The sequence below is a fragment of the Anomaloglossus baeobatrachus genome, chromosome 2 (assembly GCF_048569485.1).
Source record: "Anomaloglossus baeobatrachus isolate aAnoBae1 chromosome 2, aAnoBae1.hap1, whole genome shotgun sequence".
Taxonomy (NCBI): Eukaryota; Metazoa; Chordata; class Amphibia; order Anura; family Aromobatidae; genus Anomaloglossus; species Anomaloglossus baeobatrachus.
In genome coordinates, this window is record NC_134354.1 from 548,261,940 (window position 1) to 548,285,330 (window position 23,391).

Sequence of the window (23,391 nt, forward strand, 5' to 3'; positions counted from 1 at the left end):
AAGAAAGGCCTGATCATCTACTTCCATAGTATGCCAAGAAAACTTGATGGATAGCTCAGCTAACGGAATTCAATATAGTGCTGGAAGATGCACCCTCAGGCCAGAAGCACTCAATAAGCTACTGGGGATGAGCCGATGGTCGACCTGAGTATGATCAAATCTCAAGACGTGCCACGATCGAAGCCACAGTTTTAGTCTTGATATTGCTTGGTTGAAAGGGAAGACCAATAGCTCAAGAGTTATCAAAAAGTTCGGAACTTAGAATGTATGAACCATGAGCCAAGGTAAACTTGACATTGTCAAAGCCGAAATGAATAGAATAAGACTTAACTTACTCAGAATTAGTGACCTAAGATGGGTATACTATTCCATCAATGATAACCAAGGCAAAGGGTGTTGCTTTTAATCTCAGCTGAAAATCGTCTGGCACTGTTCTGAAGTACAGTGCAGTTAGTGATAGAGACATCTCCATATGACTACAAGGACCACCAATCCATGTCAGTATACAACACATACCGAGAAGGTGGAAGTTGAACTATTCTTTGATCCAATTCAAGAAAAAAAATCGACAAGTCACCAACACAAGACTTACTCATTATCATAAGAGACTTGAATGCCAAAGTGGGACATAGCAAGCATGGAACCATTATTAGAAACTTTGGACTTGGTGAACAAACTGAGGAAGATTCATTGACTTTTGTATGTGAAATCAACTGTCCATCATGAAGACCTTTTTCGAAAATCACAAATAGAAACTCTAAACATAGACATAACTAAACGGGGCCTATAATAATCAAATTGACTACATATGTGTCCACCAAAGATGGGAGTCGTTGATCATTACCTCGAAAACAAGGCCAGGAGCTTACTGAAAATGGACAAGATAACAGGTTGTTTCTAACTTCGATTTGACCAATATACTTTAAGTTTTTTTAAATAGTTTGCACAACTGATTTATATTACTGCACACAGATGAAAGAAAGTGTGAGGAATGATGGGCACATAAAAAGACTATTATTACTGAGGAAGCCATAAAGACAATAAACAAGAGGCAGAAAAGTTTCCAGCAGCCATAGTTAACAGAAGAGATCCTAAAGATCATCAAATAAAGATGAATGGCAAAAGCAAAAGGTAACAAGCAGGACGCAGATATCAGTAAAAGACTAAGGAGAGCCATTAAAGCAAAAAACTTAATTACCAAAAGATATGTCCAGAGACAAATAATGAACATCTCAAGGGCAAGATCAAGAAGGCATACAAAAAGATCAAAGAAATACGACGAAAGTTTCAACCAAGAGTGGGTATATTGAAAGATGCCAATGGGAACAAACTAACTGAGCCAGAAAAGATCAAGGAAAGATGGAAAAAATACACGGTGCACCTTTACAAGAATTGCTCAGTGACACAGGAAGAAACTGATACTGGAAATGATAGTGAATCAAACATCTTGAAAGACAAAGTTGTTGCTGTGATAAAACGTGTCAAAAAACAAAGCACCTGGATGTGACAATATTTCAATAGCGCTAATAAAGATTCCTGAAGGAGGACTTGATGTCATCACAAACCTGTGTCAACAGATATGGACAACTGGTAACTGGCCCAAGGAGTGAACGAGATCAGTGTTTATTCTTATTCTGAATAATGAAGTTAACTATGACTGTGGAAACTATCGGACTATTGCACTCATACTTCATGCCGGCAAAATATTACTGAAGATCTTACAAAGACAGCTACAGCCTTATTTTAGCAAATAGCTGCCAGAGGAACAAGCAGGAGTCATAAAAGACTAAGGAACAAGAGATGTAATTGCTAACTTTAGATGGATAATGGAAAAGGCCAAAGAATATAACAAGAAGCTCTATTTTTGCTTCATCGATTACATCGAAAATCATTGACTGTGTTGATCACTCGAGATGGACGAATAGTAAAATATTTGTGTTCAGATTATTTGAGCCAAATAATTTCTACTATTAGTGTATTCGTCAATAATAATGAACCCAATAAATGTCAAATGGAAACTCGAACAACTTTCCAGATGACCTTAGAAGTAGGTCTGGGAGGGCTGTAAAAATGCTACAATGGATGGAAAAGTGCCGAAACTGAATAGGAACAGCATGAGGAGGATGCCTGAATGCATTTCTGACTCACAGTTGGTTTCTGGGAATAATGTTGTCAGAGTATTACTGGGATTAAAGCAGGAGAATTATACTTACTGGCTGTCACAATACTTCCGGGTTCGCTCATTAGATCTCATGAATATTGACTGTTTCCCCTAGCAGTCCAGCAATCTCACAGCGGGTTCACCGGTGGTCATACTTGGCACTGCGGGAACCCAGCTGTGACCTGACTGACATCACCGCTTCTCCCCATCAGGTCCCTCGCTGCCCTCATTGAATCCTTGAAGCTGCAGTGAGAGTTCACGTTTTCCATCACTGTGGCTTCTGGATGTAGCAGCCAAGATTGTCATGGGACATTGTGTGGATTACATCGGATTTGTAGGAGCGTTCTTGGGTTAATAAATAGGTGAAAGAGGGTTTGTTTTTTTTAAATGAAAGGATTTTTTGGAGTTTGTGGTTTTTTTTTTATTTTACTTACAGGGTTGGTAATGGAGTGTTTCATAGAACCCTCTCCATTACCAACCCAGGGCTTGATGTCAGCTGTGATTTTTGACAAATCACTGCTGACATAAAAATATATCACCTTAATTGCCACCACACCAGGGCAATTGGGATGGGTCGGGTAAAGTCCCACAATTGGTGCATCTAATGGATGCACCAACTGTGAGGTGGCTGTAGGCTGCTATTTTTAGGCTGGGGAGGGCTCAACAACTATGGACTCCCCAGCCTGAGAATACCAGTCCCAGCTGTCTGCTTTATTTTGACTGGGTATCAAAATTGTTTTATTAAATTATTTATTTAAGTAATGTCAAAAAGCTGCATGTTATCCCTCATATTTTGATACCCAGCCAAGATAACGCACACAGTTGAGGGCTACAGCCTGTAGCCATCTGCTTTATCTGTGCTGGGTATCAATATACAGGAGACCCTACATCATTTTTTTACAATTATTTATTTATTTTTACACTTCCTGACTCAGACAGCTAGTGTGAGGGCAACCAATTACAGATGCCGTCTCTCCTTTTTATCTGGTTTGAAGTATAATTTTCATATTGCTTACACCTGTTACTTGCCAGAGGTGAGTTTGAACGAACATCATATGCTTAAAGCAAAGTTGTTTACCAACAATTTTGACCAGCCCATTTTGGGGATTTTATATGAAATTATGTCCTATTTACCCTTTTTTATCAGTTTTTTTCGTGTTGTTGAAATACCCACAAAAGAAGTAAATATGTGTATGGCAAATCATGTGCAATTACAACAATATTCTGGTAGAATGTCTGAAAGAAATAAAATTTTGCTAACACTTTTGGACATGACTTCATAACTTATTGGTTGCTTTTAAATTGCTATAGCTTTATCTAACATTATTTCTGACTGTACAATAGGCTGTCAGCAGTAAAAGTTCCTAGGGCAGCATTAACTCTAAAGGGGGCTTTACACAGTAGCGATATTGGTACCGATATCGATTGCTAGCATGCGTACCCGCCCCCATCGTTTGTGCGACACGGGCATATCGCTGCCTGTCACGCATAAAATCGCGCTCCCCGTCACACGGTTTACCTGCCCTGCGACGTCGCTCTGGTCGGCGATCCGCCTCCTTTCTAAGGGGGCTGGTCGTTCGGCGTCACAGCGACGTCACACGGCAGGCGTCCAATAGAAGCAGAGGGGCAGAGATGAGCGGGACGTAACATCCCGTCCATCTCCTTCCTTCCGCATTGGCGGTGGAGGCAGGTAAGGAGATGTTCCTCGCTCCTGAGGTGTTACACACAGCGATGAGTGGTGCCGCAGGAACAAGGAACAACATCGCTAATGAGAGGTAAACGATTTTTTGTTTTAGGACGACCTGTCCATTGCAATCAATTTTGGCCGCTTTTGCGATCGTTTTAGCTCGCACATAAGTGTCACACGCTGCGATATCGTTAATAATGCCGGATGTGCGTCACTAACAACTTGACCCCGACGATAAAATATCAACAATATCGTAGCGTGTAAAGCCCCCTTTAGTAAAGTCCTTAGTTCAAGTGTTATGGTCTGGGATAATTTCATTAAATGGGATTCTACTTGCATCACCTCTTACATGCTTTTATGTCTTTATTAGAAATGTGTTAATTTGCTGCTACAATATATTTGCATTATATACTCTATGCCAAGTAAGACAGAGGCAAACAGCTTTCCCACATAGTGCAGGGGGCAGCAAATTTGAATTGAGAAACTATTTGGACAAGAGCAGCTAGAAATCTCAATTTTTCAAAGGTGTGAAAAGTAAATAAAGTAAGTATTCAGAAGCGGATTAAGAGAAGTTAGGGCCCCGGGCACTTTAGAGTGCGTATGCTCCCACATCACTTGGACATGTGATAGAAAATGTGATTAGCACACAGGTCCTCTGCAAATGCAAAAACACAGAGAGAGATTTTTTCCCTTATGTATAGTCCTATACATAACATAGTGCTACATATAATAAATAATACTCTGCATTAAGAAATGGCACTATATATAACAAGATATTATTTTGCTCTACCTCCGCTTTGATGACTCTTCATTTGAGAATCTTAGTGTATGCTGGGATAATCAAACAAAGTGACATCAAGGGGCATAGGCCACAGTCACTACTGCAGCATGACCTCCTCCATGAAACAAAGCATCATCAGTGACCTCCTTTTCTGGGTCTGGGATTGCCCCTGCGCTATTTGGACAGATGCATAATAGATTCCTGTCACTGGGCATTGTTCTTCTCAGTGCACAGTGACAATGCGCTATCTCTTTTGCTCTGATCGGAAGTGACAAGCTGGCAACAGAATGCACTATCATTGCACAGTGTAAGCAAAATACCAGCAAGCAGAGTCCAGTCCCCTCTCAACCCACAATTTTTGTTACTTCTGATCAGAGTTGTGTGAGAGCCCATTGTCACTATGCACTAAGAAAAACAGTGTACAGAGACAGGAATCTGTTGCACATCCATTGGAATTCACAGTAGGGATAGAGCAGGGACTAGTCAAGACCCTGAAATGGAAGTCACTGATGATACTTAATTTCAGGGAGGGGGCAAAAGCTGAGCTGTGGCAGTGGCTGAAGCCTATGCCCCCTGATGATGCTTTGTTTGAGTATCCAAGCATGTAATTGGATTCTCAATTGAATACTCATCAATAAGGTGATAGTACAAAAAAATAGAGCAGTTAGATCATAAGTAAGAATAGGGAATTATTTTATTAAAGTATATTAGAAAAATTATTAGATTATGAATAGGGATGAGTTAACTTAAATTGCATAGTTTGGGGTTCGTAGCAAATACCTGGTGTCCGGTGCTGAACCCCAAACACGGACTTCTAACTGTAAGTCCAGTTACTGTTCAGGTTTTTCATCTGAATAAAGCTTGTTGAAATGCTGCAGAACAGCCAATTAGCAGGCTTTTCCAGTGTGGGCCCTTCCAGACCCATCACAGCCATGTCAAGTATTGACATGGCTATGATTGGCTAGTGCACCACTTGAAAAAAAATAAAAAATAATTAATTTAAAAAAAAGACACTGGGTCTGACCTGTTTTTGATAACTAGACAAAGTAAAGCAGACCACTGTGAGCTTGCATTATCAGGGTGGGAAGGGGCATGGTTATTTGGCCCTTTGCAGCCTAAAAATAACAGCCCGCAACTGGCCCAGAAATGGAGCATACATTAGATGTGCCAGATCTAGCACTTTACTTGGGCTCTTCCTGATTGCCCTGGCACAGTGGCAATTAGGGTAATAGGTTAATTGGGTTGATGTCAGCTGTAAATTGACAGCTGACATCAAGCCCAGAGGTTAGTAATGGGTGGGCGTTTACCACACCCATTACTAACCTGGCAAGGGAATGATTAAAAAGTCACAGGCAGAAAAATATTCTTAATTTGAATAGAGACTCCCCCACATGCCCTCCTTCACCAACTCTTAATAAAATAAAAAGTATTGAAAGTTATGATGACAATCCAACAAGTAATGTCCCATGACGCCCATTGATTACAATATAGTCGCATTCTAAGAAAGTTCTCAGAACAAGGGTCCATAGGTTGCTGCCAGTTAGCGGCAGATCTGGATTATCCCATGGGCACTGATAGTACTACGACTGCGATACCCAGCAAGAGCAGTGATGACGTCAGTAACATCAGTAACTTTACATGACCAGGTATCACAGTCGTGGTACTAATGTCAGCGCCTGTGGGAAAATCCAGGACTATTGCTGACCGGGAGTAACCTATGGACACTCATTCTGACAATTTTTTCAGACCGAGACTCCTTAGGAATAGATGGGACATTACCTGTTGGATAATCGTCGGAAATTCCAGGATTTTTTCTTATTTAATAATTTGGTAAATATCGGCGTGTGGTAATTTTTTATTAAAATAACGTATTTTTTGTTGTATCTCTTTTAACCATTCACTTGCCAGGTTAGTAATGCGGGATGTCTGATAGATGCCCATCTATTATTAATCTTTTGGCTTGATGTCAGCTGTCAATTTGCAACTGACGACCCCATTAACTATTACCCCAATTTCCACTGCATCGCGGCAATAAGGAAAAGCAGGAGCGAAGCCCCATATATGACACATCTAAAGAATGCGCCATTTCTGAGCCAGTTGCAGACTGCTATATTTAGGCTGCAAAGGGCAAAATAACCATGGACCTTCTTAACCTGATAAGAACAGTCCCCATTTTACACAAATACTAATACAGCTGACTGATTGCAACCAATCACAAACACCCAGCACAGAGGATGGGCGGCGAGAGGTGTGTATAACAGTCTGACTACAACCAATCACAGTTGCTGACTTATAGAGGGTGGGCAGTGAAAGCAGGGAATATTCATATAACGTAATGAGTGGGTAAGAAAAGAAACTGATTGCTGTCTTATCTTTGAGGAAACACGGTATGTAGAACTGTCCTGCCCACTTTCTGCTTCATTTTGCCACCCCATAGCCCTTACAGTGACCATTTTACAGCCATTTTCAGCAGAAAATTTTGGGTCCCCATTGGGTCCCCATTGATTTGTATCGGGTTTGTGATCCAGGGTCAAGTCCAACTCCCGACCAAACTGTCTTTTTTAGACTGAACGAACCTGAACATCTACGGGTCCGCTCATCACTAATTATGATTTTAAATAGCGTTTAGGATGAAAACAAAATTTATTTTCAGCCCACCCTAATATACGGTGTAAACAGACAGACCGCAGTAAACAACTACAAAATGGTAATGGTAAGCAACCGATTGGTGGTTGGTTAGTGCGGCTGGTCGGTCCACGTCATTTCGAGATACCGGTCTGTCAATCTCTAAACCCTACATAGAATAAATATTTGTATTCATTCTCATCTGATTTCAGCCTCTCGTCTGTATGATATATTAGATATAATAGAATGCAGGAATTCATAGTGTATATAACGATTATTAATAAATGACCGAAGTCACCATATCAGCATTACTAGAGAAAATTTGACTCAGTCTATAATTTCTATAGGATATCAATAAAGGCATCAATACACATGATTGTTGAAAAAGTATGACAAATTATTTATTAAACGTGACACATGAAGGACAAGCGCAGACATTGGTGATTTTAAAACAACACAGCAGCAAATTGGGTGATGTGACAATAGGTGGGGCTTGTTACATATTGCATATTGCACATGAGAGCTCTATAAGAAAAAATACTATGATATCAGTGATGAAAGATAAATGGAGACCTGTATACTGGTCTACAAGGGGTTAAATAACCTCTGACCACAATAGACTGCAAATATATGACACATAAGAAAGCATCAAGGACTGGTCAATTAATGGATAATGATAACAGTTATCAAGCAGATAATTATAATGCCAGTTTGTATCACAGATCAAAATTTGTAAAATAACATTCACAGCAGATGGAGTGTAGCTGTAATTACAGTCATATAAGATACAGGAAGCCAGATAGTGCATCCAGTAAACAATAGCCAGGGCTACTATGAATGGTAGCCATAATTTAAGCAGTCCAACTGGCCCTGGCAGAATTGAAACTTAGCAGGCTTAAGCTGATAAGAAGATAATGAGCCAGGCTATAGATTAGATAAACATGGCAAACAGCCAGAGAGCACTGATCGCCATTGATAAGAGTAAATTACCCAGTTAGGATAGAGCTCAATACCACCATACCCACCAATATGTGATCCCCACCAGAGCACACCGCCCACACCTGACGCGCGTTTCGCAACTGCTTCATCGGAGGTGTACAGAGGTGTAACCAAATTTGCTGCTGTGTTGTTTTTAAATCACCAATGTCTGTGCATGTCCTTCATGTGTCACGTTTAATAAATAATTTTTCATACTTTTTCAACAATCATGTGCATTGATGACTTTATTGATATCCTATAGAAATTATAGACTGAGTCAAATTTTCTCTAGTCTCGTCTGTATGATGTTGACATCCTAATGTTAGAGGATTTGGTCACTGTAGTTTGCTGCACTGATCACCTCGCCCCTGAAAATAAAAAAGTCACATGTATGTACGCAATTTTTCCTGACTAAGGGGGGCTTAACACGTTGCGACATCGCTACCGATATATCGTCAGGGTCACGTCATTAGTGACGCAAATCCGGCGCCGGTAGCGACATCACAACGTGTAAATCCTACGTGCGACGATGAACGAGCACAGAAGCGTACAATATCGCGGATCTGTGTAACGTCGTTCATTTCCATAATGTCGGTTCGACCGCAGGTATGATGTTGATTGTCGTTCCTGCAGCGCCACACATCGCTGTGTGTAAACCCGCAGGAGCGACAAACATCTCCTTACCTGCGTCCCGACGGCAATGCGGAAGGGAGAAGGTGGGCGGGATGTTATGTCCCACTCATCTCCGCCCCTCCGCTTCTATTGGCCGGCCGATTAGTGATGTCATGGTGACGTCGCTGTGACGCTGAACGCACCTCCCCCTTGAAGGAGGGATTGTTCGGCAGTCACAGCAACGTCTCCGAGCAGGTATGTACGTGTGAAGCTGCCGTAGCGATAATGTTCGCTACGGCAGCAATCACCACATATCGCATGTGCGACGGGGGCGGGTGCTATCGCCCTGGACATCGCTAGCATTTGCTAGCGATGTTGCAACATGTAAAGCCCGCCTAATACTCCTCTCCACAATGCACTGTTGAATACACACATGTACCCATTTTTTATATATAGTTAGCTATTATGCAACCCACCATTCCAAATATAACTTGATAATCCACCATTGTGACCCCCACTAATTATAATAACACTTTTTCTTGCTCTTTTCCCCAATTCATTTCTTGTAATTTTCCTGCCTGGAAATGCGTGATGCTGGTGGTTCCTCACAAAACATGATATAATAATGGCAATCTGGTTATGGGCACCCCTGGAGTTGGTAGCCAAGATTGCCCCTTTTTATAATCTGCCTATGTAATTTCCTAAAACTTTATGCAACATATTTAGAACCATTGCAACAAAATATTGACTATTGCAAAACATTAGGAATTCTGCATAAACAAGTAGTTTTCTCATAACCACAGCCAGGAATTTTTTAGGTCATGTTCCATATTTTTATCAGGATTTCCAAAGACTAGTTTGTTTACGAACCATGTATTTTTCCTGATTCCAAAATAATATTTATTATATATGTTATCCTTCTAAAGTCAAGAAATAATGTGTTTTTAATTCTTAACTTTTAAAAGGGGTTAGGATGTAAAAATATATTAGGTGGATGTACAGTATGACAACATCATCTTGCAACCATAGGAACGTTAAGGAAATATAAAGGTGGAGAAGCAAAGTAAAAATCTTATTGGTTGCAACTGACAACTACTGCAACTGCTCCATAATTATATTCACTTAAAACTAGAAAAATAGAGAAACTGAAAACATATGTACAAAGTAACATGTAATCATGACAAAGCTAAACGGAAAGTAACAGATCCATAAATAAAGTTTGTAAAGATGTTAGATACCTTGTCTTCATTTACTATCACTATTTTTTCTAGGAAGTACATAGTATTATTTAGACATGATAATTGCATATTGACATGTATTGGTCAACTTTTATCAATTAGATAATGGCTTGTGATGTTGAACAAGATTTTGAGGATATGAAAGAGTCTAATGAGAGTAAAGATCAGAAGTCGAAGTGTAAAGATTTCTTTATCTAATTACTTTATTATCTTTCTCTGGGAAAAGGTAGGTCCTTTCAGGTCAGGGTAAACCTGCATTAAGAAATCAATAATGAGATGATTACATTAAAAGCGTTTATATCAAATCCTTTCAAGAAAAGATCAACGAATAAGAACATTTGAAGTCTAGAATAACTTAAACCTACAAAGGCTACTCTCAAGTTACCCATACAGATTAAATGAGCATGAGCAGCTGTGTCCAATGACCATTTTATATCTATGGGAGTGTCCCAACTATCTCTTTATAGGGTGGATGGAGAAATGAAGGAGTTAACATCGCGTTGCCAAGTTCATGGATCAAACAGAAAATATATTGAAGGGGATTTTATTCTACACGTTTCAGAGGCTCTCTCTTCAGGATAAATCACAAATATCTGAGATTTATCGTTGACATCTTCATTTCTGCATCCATGCTATATCTACTCTACGGGGACTGCTGTGGCTGAGTCTTTCCAAGCTAATATTGTGGTTGTGACTGATCACAACCCACCAAGATGAGCAATTCCCTGTCTGTCATCCTTCTATCCCAAAAGGATAAGACCACATATTGCGCCTCTTGTCTTTTCAGTAATTTTCTCTGGATAACTATCTCTTGGTAGGACATGTTATAGAAGGAAGGATTTGACAAAGTCTCTAATTTCATATTTTGCACATTTTACTTTGCTCAATCCCTTGCTCTTATGCACAATTTGCATATCGGTGTCTATAAGTGGCTTACTCCCCTCTCCCCTTTGGTATCACATTGTTTGGCTATGCAGAGATAGACTTATGTGCATAGAATGAATAAGGAGGAAAAGCTTTCAGCGAAGGTATATAATTATAATCAATTATGTTCACTTTTCAAAAGTAGCACTTTTGAAAGGGAACCTGACAGCTTATACATGCTGCCCAAACAATCGGCATCATGTTTCAGCTACTGGCTTTTTTCAGCAAAAACATGCTTTAAAAGCCATCCAGGGCCCAAGCCACACCATGGTAGACTAGTTATACAGGCATGTCCCTGACTGCTTCTCTACAGCTGCTGACAGTGACTGACAGGTCTCTGCTTTCATGCTTTTATAGGCAACGACCGGTCAGTCCGGTGTTTACGTGTTACTTTCTAGGAATATTTTCACTTTTTCTCGCTTTAAAATGAGCTCCGCCCATCACTGTTAACCAATTAAAGGTTGCTGCACACAGATGGGTTGCCAAAATAGCCGGGGATCTGCTGGAGACCCCTGTGATTGTCATGTTGGTTCTCTTGTGAAACCCAACATTTAACTGGCACTTATTGGAGACCATGCTTTTTGCTATACATAGCAGTGCTGATGCACATTCATGTATAGTATAAGAGATCCGATGATGAAGTTCACCCCCAAAAAAGTATTAAAAATATGAATAAAGTTAAATATAAAAGTTCCCATCACCCTTCATTTTGCCACATTAAAAATAAAGCAATTGAAGACAAATAAAAGGTTTACATCTTTGGTACTGCTGCATTCATAACAGTCCGATCTATTAAGATATAAAATAATAATGATCTTTCAACGGCATAGCAAGAGAAAAAAATCAAAATGGCAGAATTATGTTTTTTTTGGCTTTCGACACATTACAATAAAATGCAATAAGAAGCGATCATAACATCGTATCTATCCCACAAAAATCAATAATGTTATCTGTCTCGCGAAATGTTTTTTTTTTTACATATTTGCATATTGTTTTCACCACTTAAATAAGAATGAAAACTATACATGTTTGGTATGTGTGTAATCGTATTGACCTGGAGAATCATATTGCTGGGTTTAGTTTTACCATATAGTGAATATGTTAAATAAAAAAAAAAACAGAAAACAATTTGAAATTGACTTTTACTTTGCAATGCCAATGCATTTGGATTTTTTTTTCCTATTTTCCAGTACATCACATGATAAAAATGAATGGTGTTAATCAAAAATACAACTTGTCCTGCAAAAAACAAGCGCTCATACGGTTATGTGGATGGAAAAATAAAAAAGTTATCGCTTTTGGAAAAAGGGGAGGAAAATAAAATGAAAATGAAAAAACAGAAAATAGCCCAGTCATGAAGAAGTTAAAAAAAATCTGAACTGCGCAAACAGAAATTTGTTTTGTCTCAACATTGTATGGAATCTGAAGCTTTTTTCTGTTGATGGAGCTATGTGATAACTTGTTTTTTTGCATGGCTAGCTGTAGTTTTCATTGGTATTATTTAGGAGTATTTACAATGCTTTTTAGGCCTCTTTCACACGTTCATGAAAAATCACGCATGTGTTTCACGGACGTGTCAGAGGTGCGTTTTGCCCTCCGTGAGCCATGTTTATGGCACTACGTGTGTTCTCCGTGTGTTTTCCGTGATAACACACAGAGAACGGGAACTTTATGCTCACCTGTCCCTGGCGTCGGTGTCTGTGGTGCTGATCTTCGGTCTCCGGTCCTGCCGACTCCCCGCTGCTGCAGGTTCCAGCTGCAGTGAAGTGAATATGCAATGAGCATAATGAGCGGTGGTCGGAAGCAAGTGACAGCAGTGGCAGAGACAGGAGGGCTGGAGAAGGTGAGTAAAGTTTTTTTTTTATTTTCTCAAACACGTGTGTTTTCTCCAGCGCGTGTCACACAGAACACCTCCGTGTGGTCTGTTTCCGTTCCATGTGACACCCATGATGCCAGAGAAAAACAAACATTTCTACGTGTGGAGCACACGGGCACACGTATGCTCTACACGTACACACGGTCCATGGAAGAACACGCACGTGAGTGCAGACCCATTGATTTTAATGGGTCTACGTGTGTCCATGTCTCCGGTACGTGAGGAAACGAGCCAAACACGTATCAGAGACACGGACGTGTGAAAGAGGCCTAATATGCATTTTTGGGGAGTCGCAATTTTGGCTTTTAATTCTGTTTTACAATTCACAACATTTCCCGTATAGGTTGAATAATATAAATTTTATTACATTTTATTATAAATGTAATTTTATATATGTATTATATATGTATTGTATTGTATATATGATACCAAATATGTTTGTTTTTCTTTTTTTACTGTTTTGTTTTTTCAATTTTATTATATTTTTGAAAAAAAATGTATACAGCTTTTATAATCCCCCGCATTGACTTCACCCGTCAATTGTTTGAATGCTTGTTTTATTCGCCAATATTTTGGTATTACAGGCAAAGCTTCATAGAAATACGGAGATGGCAGTGACAGGGGCAATGGCATCATAAAGAAGGGTGTCTGATGCCCAAATTGGTATGTCTGGGTATTATGTCACCTAAATACAACTGGCAGAGACTGACAGTGGCATTTAATGGATTAAACAGCAACAATCGGAAGTAGCTTTTTTTGCTGTTATTAGAGGCAGGCGCTGGCTTTGTAATACAGCTGGCACCTACAGTATATGTCATGTGTTCAGCTCCTGAGCCTGCTCCTCATACCTTCACCCAACATACACTACACATACATCGGATGTGGAAACAGGGTTAAAGTGTACTTCCAGTTTTAGAAAAAACAGTTAGAGTGTAGGAGTGATATTGTCCTTGTAAGTTAACACTGACCATAATTTGTGCTGTCTCTTAAGTTTCCATCTCCAGAGCTGTACAATGATATTACTTTCTACAGCCCTGGAGACGAAAACCTAGGAGACAGCATCAACCACAGCCGTCCAGGCTAATGAAAGCGATTTAGAAGCACCATTATAGAGCAGGCTCCTGAACAATAATTCATTTTCTTTATACACTGAACAATAATAAAAATCCAACACTTTTGTTTTTGCTCTTATTTTTTTATGAGCCGAACTCAAAGATTTAAGACTTTTTCTATGTGCAAAAAAGGCCTTTTTCTTTCAAATATTGTTCACAAATTTGTTTAAGGCCCCCTTCACACATCCGTGAAAATCACGCATGTGTTTCACGGACGTGTAAAAAGTGCGTTTTCCCATCCGTGAGCCATGTTTATGGCATTATGTATGTTCTCCATGTGTTATCTGTGATAACACGCGGAGAACGAGAACTTTCAACTCACCTGTCCCTGGCGTCACTGGCCGTGGTGCTGAACTTCGGTCTCCAGCCCTGCCGACTCCCCGCTGCTGCCGCTTCCGGCCGCAGTGAAGTGAATATTAAATGAGCATAATGAGCGGCGGTCAACAGCAAGTGACAGCAGCGTCAGAGACAGGAGGGCTGGAGAAGGTGAGTAAAGATTTGTTATTTTTTTCTCTGACACGTGAGTTTTTTCCGGCGCGTGTCACACGGGACCACATCCACACTACATCCATGTGGTCAGTATGCGGGCCGTGTGACACCAGTGCTGCCGGAGAAAAATGGACATGCATCCGTGTGGAGCACACGGGCTCACGTCTGCTCCACACGGAGGCATGGGCCAGTGGCTGCACGCGTGCGTGCACATAAACCCATTGATTATAATGGGTTTCCATGTCTCCGGTACATGCGGGCATGGACCTAACACGTCCCGGAGACACGTGCGTGTGAAGGGGGCCTAAATCTGTGTTAGTGAGCACCTCTCCTTTGCCAAGGTAATCCATCCAACTCACGGGTATGCAATATTAAAATGATTAGACAGCATGATTATTGTATAGGTGTGCCATAGGCTGGCCACAATAAAAAGGCACACTAAATTGTGCAGTTTTATAGTATTTAAGAGATCCAGGGGGTCAAAAAACCAGTCTGTATTTGATGGGACCACTGTTTGCCTCACAACAACAACATGCAACACATCTCCTTTGCATAGAAATTAATAGATTGTTGATTGCGGTCTGTGTAATGTTAGTCTGCTTCTCTTCAATTTCTGTGCGAAGTTGCTGGATATTGGCAGGAACTTGAACACGCTGTCGTATACGTCGATCCAGAGCATCCTAACCATACTCAATGGGTGAATGTCCGGTGAGTGTGCTGGCCAAACAAGAACTGGGATGTTTTGAGCTTCCAGGAATTGTGTACAGATCCTTGCAACATGGGGCTGTGCATTCGAGTCTCAAAATGAGGTGATGGTCGTTTATAAATGGCACAACAATATAACCACAATATCTACCACCTAGGACTTCCAGGGGCAAAGATATCCTGGAAGTTTGGGGTCTCATAGTTTTCTGGAGACTGAAGCAACATCCCATCACCAATCCTGTCACAAGTCACAAGTCACCAGAGGGAAGGTATGTTGGTGCACATGCGCCCGCGCTCGCATTGAAACTGGTCCGGACTGCGCCAGCGTTCACCAAACAGGTGTGTTATATTACTTTTTTATTATTTGGGCATATAAACCTTTCTCCCAGAGTCTTTACCCCCTTTTTCCCTGATGAAACCGCGGCGATACGCGTGGAGTTCTGCTACATGACCGACTACTCTTTCCCGTTCTCCTGCATGATTGACCTCACTCTGGGTCACTGGTCAGACACCATTATGATGCTGTGCACCTTACTGGCCAATTATATAGTTCCTTTTTTCATCTAAAACTATTGCTGGATCTCAGTACCCTGTTGATCCAACATACTGGGTATTGTTGCTTTTTTTTTTCTGTGGGCATATTAGTGTCTCGTTTTATGGCCCCGCTGGGTGCATACAGTATATAGGCACTTTTTGCTTATGATTGTATAGTGCATTTACTAGGATCATTACTATTGTCTGTATACTTTTGCCTTACCCTGTAGTTAATTGTTGTCTGGAGTAGCTATACATATTTATTGGGATTTTATGGTGTTGGGGGATTTGTTTACATCTCACGGATTTCAGGTATTGTGGGGTGTTGTGGTCAATGTACTATGGTTATTGCTCTTGTTTTTAATTGTTTTTAACTTTAGTCTGTATTAAAGGTTGGCCTTTTATCACTACACCAGGTTGTGCTAGCTCCATTTTATGCAGTGTCTTTTTCTCCCCTTTTTTACTATATATAATGTGTTTGTATGTTTTTATTTTTGGTTATTTGTATGCTAATTGGCATTTAGTTACATGGTGACAACTTTTGGGTTAAATCCTCAATTTTATGGCTATCTCATCATGGAGTGAAGCACAATACCCATGCCTGAGAAAGGGGCATATCCCCAAAATGTTGCATCTAGATGGCGTGTTGTGTTACAAATTGATAGCTAACCCTTTCTCCACTATTCACTGATGTACTACAACCCCTGGCAAAAATTATGGACTCACCTGGCTGTGAGGGGGTTCATTCAGTTGTTTACCTTTGTTTAAAAAAAAGCAGATCATAGAAATGGCACAAAACTAAAGTCATTTCACATGGCAACTTTCTGGCTTTAAGAAACACTAAAAAAAATCATGAAAACATAATGTGCAAGCTAGTAAGGGTTACTTTTCAAGACTAAACAGGGGGGAAAAATGTATGGAATCACTCAATTATGAGGAAAAAAATTATGGAATCATGAAAAACAAACAAACAAAATAACACTCCAATACATCACTAGTATTTTGTTGCACCACCTCTGGCTTTTATAACAGCTTGCAGTCTCTGAGGCATGGACTTAATGAGTGACAAACAGTACTCTTCATCAATCTAGCTCCAACTTTCTCTGATTGCTGTTGTCAGATCAGCTTTGCAGGTTGGAGCCTTGTCATGGCCCATTTTCTTCAACTTCCACCAAAGATTTTCAATTGGATTGAGATCCGGACTATTTGCAGGCCGTGTCATTGACCTTATGTGTCTTCTTTCAAAGGAATATTTTCACAGTTTTTACTCTATGGCAGGATGCATTATCATCTTGATAAATGATTTCATCATCCCCAAACATCCTTTCAATTGATGGGATAAGAAAAGTGTCCAAAATTTCAATGTAAACTTGGGCATTTATTGAAGATGTAATGACAGCCATCTTCCCAGTGCCTTTACCTGATATGCAGCCCCGTATCATCAATAACTGTGGAAATTTACATGTTTTCTTCAGGCAGTCATCTTTTTATTGTTTAGCTTTTCTGTATGTAAATCCCATTTCCTTTAGGCGGTTTCTAACAGTTTGGTCACAGACATTGACTCCAGTTTCCTCCCATTCGTTCCTCATTTGTTTTGATGTGCATTTCCTGTTTTGGAGACACATTGCTTTAAGTTTCCTGTCTTGACGCTTTTATGTCTTCCTTGGTCTACCAGTATGTTTGACTTCAACAACCTTCCCATGTTGTTTTTATTTGGTTCATATTTTAGACACAGCTGACTGTGAACAACCAACATCTTTTGCAACATTGCGTGATGATTTACCCTCTTTTTGATAATCCTCTCCTCTGTTTCAATTGACATCTCTCATGTTGGAGCCATGATTCATGTCAGTCCACTTGGTGCAACAGCTCTCCAAGGTGTGATCACTCCTTTTTAGATGCAGACTAATGAGCAGATCTTCTTTGATGCAGGTGTTAGTTTTGGGAATGAAAATTTACAGGGTGATTCCATAATTTTTGCCCCCCCCTGTTTGGTCTTGAAAAGTAACCATTACTGGCTAGCACATTATGTTTTCATGATTTTTTTTGTGTATCTTAAAGCCAGAAAGTTGCCATTTGAAATGACTTTAGTTTTGTGCCATGTCTGTGATTTGCTTTTTTTAAACAAAAGTAAACAACTGAATGAACATCCTCGGAGCCAGGTGATTCCATAATTTTTGCCAGGGGTTGTATGTTCAGAAGGAGTGAGAATCTTCTATAGGACTTGTTGATTGATCAGGGTGAACAGTTTGTTTTCTGTTTTTTTTTTGACTGTTTGAGGGGTAGCATTGGAGCAGGGAGTGGATTCCCAGGCTTCATTTTTATCTTTTACCAGCATAGCTGCCCACAATTTTCTTTTTATTAAAAATGACAGAAAACCGCTTTCAGTTACATTCTTTATTGACTTCAGTTGCCTTTATTTTGATGACTTACTTGTTTTATTGAGTGGATCTGTTCAATAGCAACATTTTTAATGTACAGATGTTCCAGTAAAGTGAAAGAATTTTTACCAGTTTCAAGCTGTATTTAAGCTGTTTTCATTTGTAACTCAGGTCATGATAGTCAAGTATATCCTTTAGCATCATCTGCACTGAAAAGAATTTTAAGTATGTACTTATATAATTAATTACGATTAAAATGAAGATTTACTTTTCCTCAACCTAAAAAAATTGTAATTTCCCGGAATTCTGCTGTTTTATAGAAATGCATTCACACCCTTACACTCACAAACACACTCACATACACACTCACCCACTTCTGGTAGAACTTTATAGATATATAGAAAGCTCTCAAGTCATCTGTATCCCACAAGACAGCCACAGAATTATGGTGCTTTCCAGCTGTTGAATATGTTCAATATCCCTTACCAAAATGGAAATATTTCTGAAACTCAAAACCCTGCTGTAAAGCTGTAAAATAAAACTAAACTAATAATGTTAAAGAGAGATCAAAGGTATAATGTAAAATGAATGGGTTTGTGCCAAGATTGCAACCTATAAATTATACATAGGATAGTTGATAAGTGTGATTGCTGGGGACCTTGCCACTGGGACCCCTACCAATCACAAAAATGTGAAATGTATAATGCATTATGTAGACATAGGGTAAATGTGATTTTCTAAGTACATCTGATAGAGAATTGCCAGTGCCATTAGATATCTAGCAGTGGGGGTAAAAAAAAAATTCTACAGAGGGGCACCACATAAGGGTTTATCCATGCAGGAGGCAGCCATCTTTAGTAGAGGGCATCACCATTGCTACAGAGAGTAGTGAGAACTTTTCCTATTTGTATATAGTGCATCTGCCCAAAAGGGGTAAAGAGTAGGTGTACCAGAGGAGTCTGGAAGCTAATGCCTGAGTGTGACGTGTGCCATGTCAGAAACAGTTAATTAAAGCCTCATTGATATGTTATTTATGTGAGAGACCATGATGCTCTAACTGTGAAGGGTAGGACATATATGTGGGAAAAGTGCCAGACAAGCTACTGTTGAATATTGCTGTCAGAGAGAGGCTGTGACGAGCATTGAGAAAATATGTGCTGTGTGTCTGAAGTAAAAACACAGACACTATTGAGGGATGTGCTGCTTAGAGAAGTGCCAGCAAACTGTTGAGGCCTAAAGAAATCAATTCCGATGAATTTAATAGATTTTCATGTGCAAAAATGTTTACAACACATCTGTCATATATGGAAAAACCAATGATAGAAGTCTAGTAGCTATGGATAAGTTGCAGGAAAACTGTCAGAAATTTGAAATCCGTAAGCCCATCTTTTATGTTTGGATGGTCCCAGGTGGCAAAACAATCAGATTGGCTAATGAAAACTAATAGGTTTCAGATTGAGCCCATTTTGAAATATGCTCCATTATGTTATATGCAAGAAGACACAGAAGGTTAGTAGGTGCTTTAAAGGGAACCTGTCACCAGTTTTTTGCACTTTAAGCTGCGGCCACCACCACTGGTTTCTTATATACAGCATTATAACATGCTGTATATAAGAGCCCAGGCCGCTGGGTATAACATAAAAAACACTTTATAATACTCACCGAGAAGGTCGCTCTGGTGCACAACGGTCAGATGGGTGACGCCGTTTTCCGGGACCGGCGCCTCCCCTTTTGGCCATCTTGATCTTCCTGATTCTGAAGCCGTGGTGCATGATGCATCTACGTTATACACACGTGTCGGCATTGAGGTCCTGCGCAGGCGCACTTCGATCTGCCCTACTCAGGCCAGATCAAAGTACTGTAGTGCGCCTGAGCAGGACCTCAATGCCGGCGCAAAGGGAAGGTGTGACGCCCTGGGCAAGCCAGGGGTCACAGGTCACAACACCACCACGCACCCCACATTCCCTGCAGGAACACCAAGGTCAGAACACAAATCCTTGTTGCCTTCCTCCAGGGGCTGATGTTCACACCAGGGGGTGGGCCAGGCAGTTGGCTCCGCCCACCGAGGAGTACACAGTCCTGGAGGTGGGAAAACCAGGCAGTTAGTTTTAGATGGAGTTTGAGAATAGAAGGAAGTGGTAGAGGAGCTAGTGACAGGAGTTGAAAGCCTGAAGTTGGTCCGGGTGTGTGACCCGGACTGAGACAGGAAGGTTGGCAGACGGCGGTGACCGTCTGCAGGAGAGGCTGATTGGAGGTTGCCGAAAGGACCGTGGACGGGTGGTGGCCCGGCGGTACCGGAGCGGTATACAAAGAGAAGCCAGCACCAGTTGCAGGGGCCTTTCGGATCCCGGCAAGGCTAGGAGTCACCATAATTTGCCAAATCCGTCAGTGAAGGGGACCTCCGGGTCTCCCAGCAGCAAAGTCCCGATTGAAGGCAACAGTCCGACCGTGAAGGGGAGACACCGCCACCGCCAAGGCACGAATTTCCCAGGGCCAGCGCCTGCGGGCAAGAGATGGGCTCCTCCGGCTCATATCCAAGCTGGGGAGCGGGTTACCGGTGGGAATCCATCGCTACCAAAGAACCGTACTTAGGTGCAGGGAAGTGACCGTCACCGCTAACTGCAGGGAACATCAGCACCGTAGCCGTCCGACGGACCCGTCCAACCAGCCGTTTGTTTACTGTGAACTGTGTCATCATCCTTGGGCTGAGTGAGTACCTCCGTGCCGTGCGGCACAGCGCTGCCCCTGCGTCCCTGCACCTCCACAGGCCCCATAACCCGCCTGTCCACCACCCTAACCCCCCGTCATCGGGCCCCGGGACCACCAAACCCCCTACCCACGGAGGGGCAAACCAACATCTAGCTGCTCCATACCACCACTCCCGGGATCCCCAGACAGAGCAGCGGTGGTGTCCAAACAATCACCACAACTGTGGGTGGTGTCACGGACATTAATCAAATCCCCACCAACAAATCAACCCCTTTCACTCATGGGCGAGGAGCGCCGCTCGAGTCCCCGGGATCCGGCCCATCGCTCGAGCCACCGAGCAGCAGCAGTAGCCGCAGAGCAGCGGCGGCCGGACCCGAGCAGTGGGAGAGCGCAGCGTTGACACCCTCCTCCCCGCCCGCGACAACTTGGCGTCACGAACAGGATCTTACCGCTCTGCCGTCTGGTAGAGGTGCGCCTTGTTACCGCCGGAGGTGTCCAGCCAGAAAATTGCAGAAGCCGCCATCTTGGGCGCGAAAAGTTCCCGCTCGAGCGTCTTCTCGAGTAGTAGAGGCGCGAAGACCAAAACCCCGCCCCGATAGAGGAGGAGCCGGAAAGAGGCTAAGGGGGATGGAAACAAGATGTCTGCGCCCGACGGAGCTGCTGGAGGAATGGGCCTGCCCAGGTCCCGGCCGCGCTGGCGGGGGGTGCCGCGGCCCCAGCTCTCGCTCAGGTAATGCCGTTCTCCTTGCCCTATGTGCCCAGAGCGACCTGGCTACCGCAGTACGACGGGAAGCCTGATGCGTTACAGGCTTTCTGGAAAAAGCTTAACCCGCTCCTGCAATTATACCCCCTGACTGATAAGCAACATGCAGCGGTAGTGCTGGGCCAGCTAACCGGCGCGGCTGAGCAGGAGGCGGAAACCTGGGCCAAGGGGGACCGGTTCTCTGTAGCCACCATCTTTGAGAAATTACAGACTGCTTTTGAGCCCCGTACCGAAGCTGAGCTGAGGATGCAGTTTTACCAATGCCGGCATCGGGCTGTGGACAGCATTCGGGACAACGCTTTACATCTGCAAACCGCCCTCCGCACACTGAAGCGGGTGGACACCATCAATGAGGTGGACAGCAACAAAATGTTAGTAGAGCAATTTGTGCAGGGGATGAGAGCCTCTGAGGACCGCAAACAGCTCCGGCTGTGGGCCCTAGAACACCCTGACGTGGACTTTGCAGTGTTAAAAGAAAGGGCCATTAAAGCTCTGCAACCCCCAGCTGCGGACGTCGTGGAACCAGCCCTGTGGCCAGTCGAGACGGCCCCTGTCGTGGTGGCCCCTGCCCTACCAGCCTCTCCAGTACCTTCAGCTCCAAGCAGCACGGTGGAAGAATTGGCTGCCCAGGTCCGTCGCATGGATGGAGACCTCGCCAAGATTCTCGCCGCACTCCAACCTCTAACCAGATCCCAGCCTCCAGCCAAGATACAGCTCGCTGATAGTCCTGAGGATGTCCCCTGGATGCAGCGGAGAGGTGCTAACAACTCGCGGAATAGGTCTCCAACCTGCTACAAGTGCAGCAAGCCTGGCGATTACTTCCGACAGTGCCCGTTAAACGAGCAACCCCTGGGGCCACGGGCCAATCCTCAGGAGTAGAACCCCGTGGCCCCCCAGACTGGCAGGACCGGTATATCGGGGCCCGGCCCATCATCCCTGTAGCTGTGGATGGCGTACCGGTGATGGCTCTCTTGGACACTGGATCGCAGGTAACCACCATACCATACACATTGTACCAACGGTATTGGGGGATAGACGAGCTGGCTCCCCCAGATACTAGTATAACACTAATCGCTGCTAATGGACTCCCATTGACCCACGTGGGGTATAAACAAGTGGCCATGACAGTGGGGCAAGCTGAACTGCAACACCAGGGTATGATTGTGATCATGAATGAACCCAGTGATCATAACCCGAAGATAGTGCTGGGAACCAATGTGATGGAACACTGTATGAGTGATGTATTGGCCCTACTGCAGCAGTTGGCCGCCACGGCGGCGGGGAGCCGACAGAGAGCTGTGCAGCGTGAGATCCGAGCCTTGATGTACCGTCAGCATGTAAAATCAACAGGAGGGGAGGTTGGTGGAGTGAGAGTGATGGATGCCGCCCCGTTGACTGTGCCCCCCAGGAGTGAGATGATGATTTGGTGTAGGGCAGCAGTAGGGCCTCAGGGGCGTGACTACCCTACCATGATAGAGCCCCTGCCCTCTGAGCACTGGCCCACAGTAATGGCAGCCCGAGGGGTGGTAGATGTAAAAAAGGGGAGAGTGCCCGTGAGGGTGCTGAACTGTGGGGAGGAAGAAGTCAGGCTTCCCCGGTATGCTACACTTGCCAAGTTGCTCACCCTAGATCCCCACACCATCCATGATGCAGCTCCTCCAGTCTCACGGCCCACTGCCAACACTCACCCGCCCCAAGGAGAGTTAGAGGGGTGGCACCAACAGTTACACGTGGGCACTGATGAAACCCCTACACATCACAAAGAAGGGGTATACAGTGTGGTAAGGGAGTATGAGCAAGTTTTTAGCAAACATCC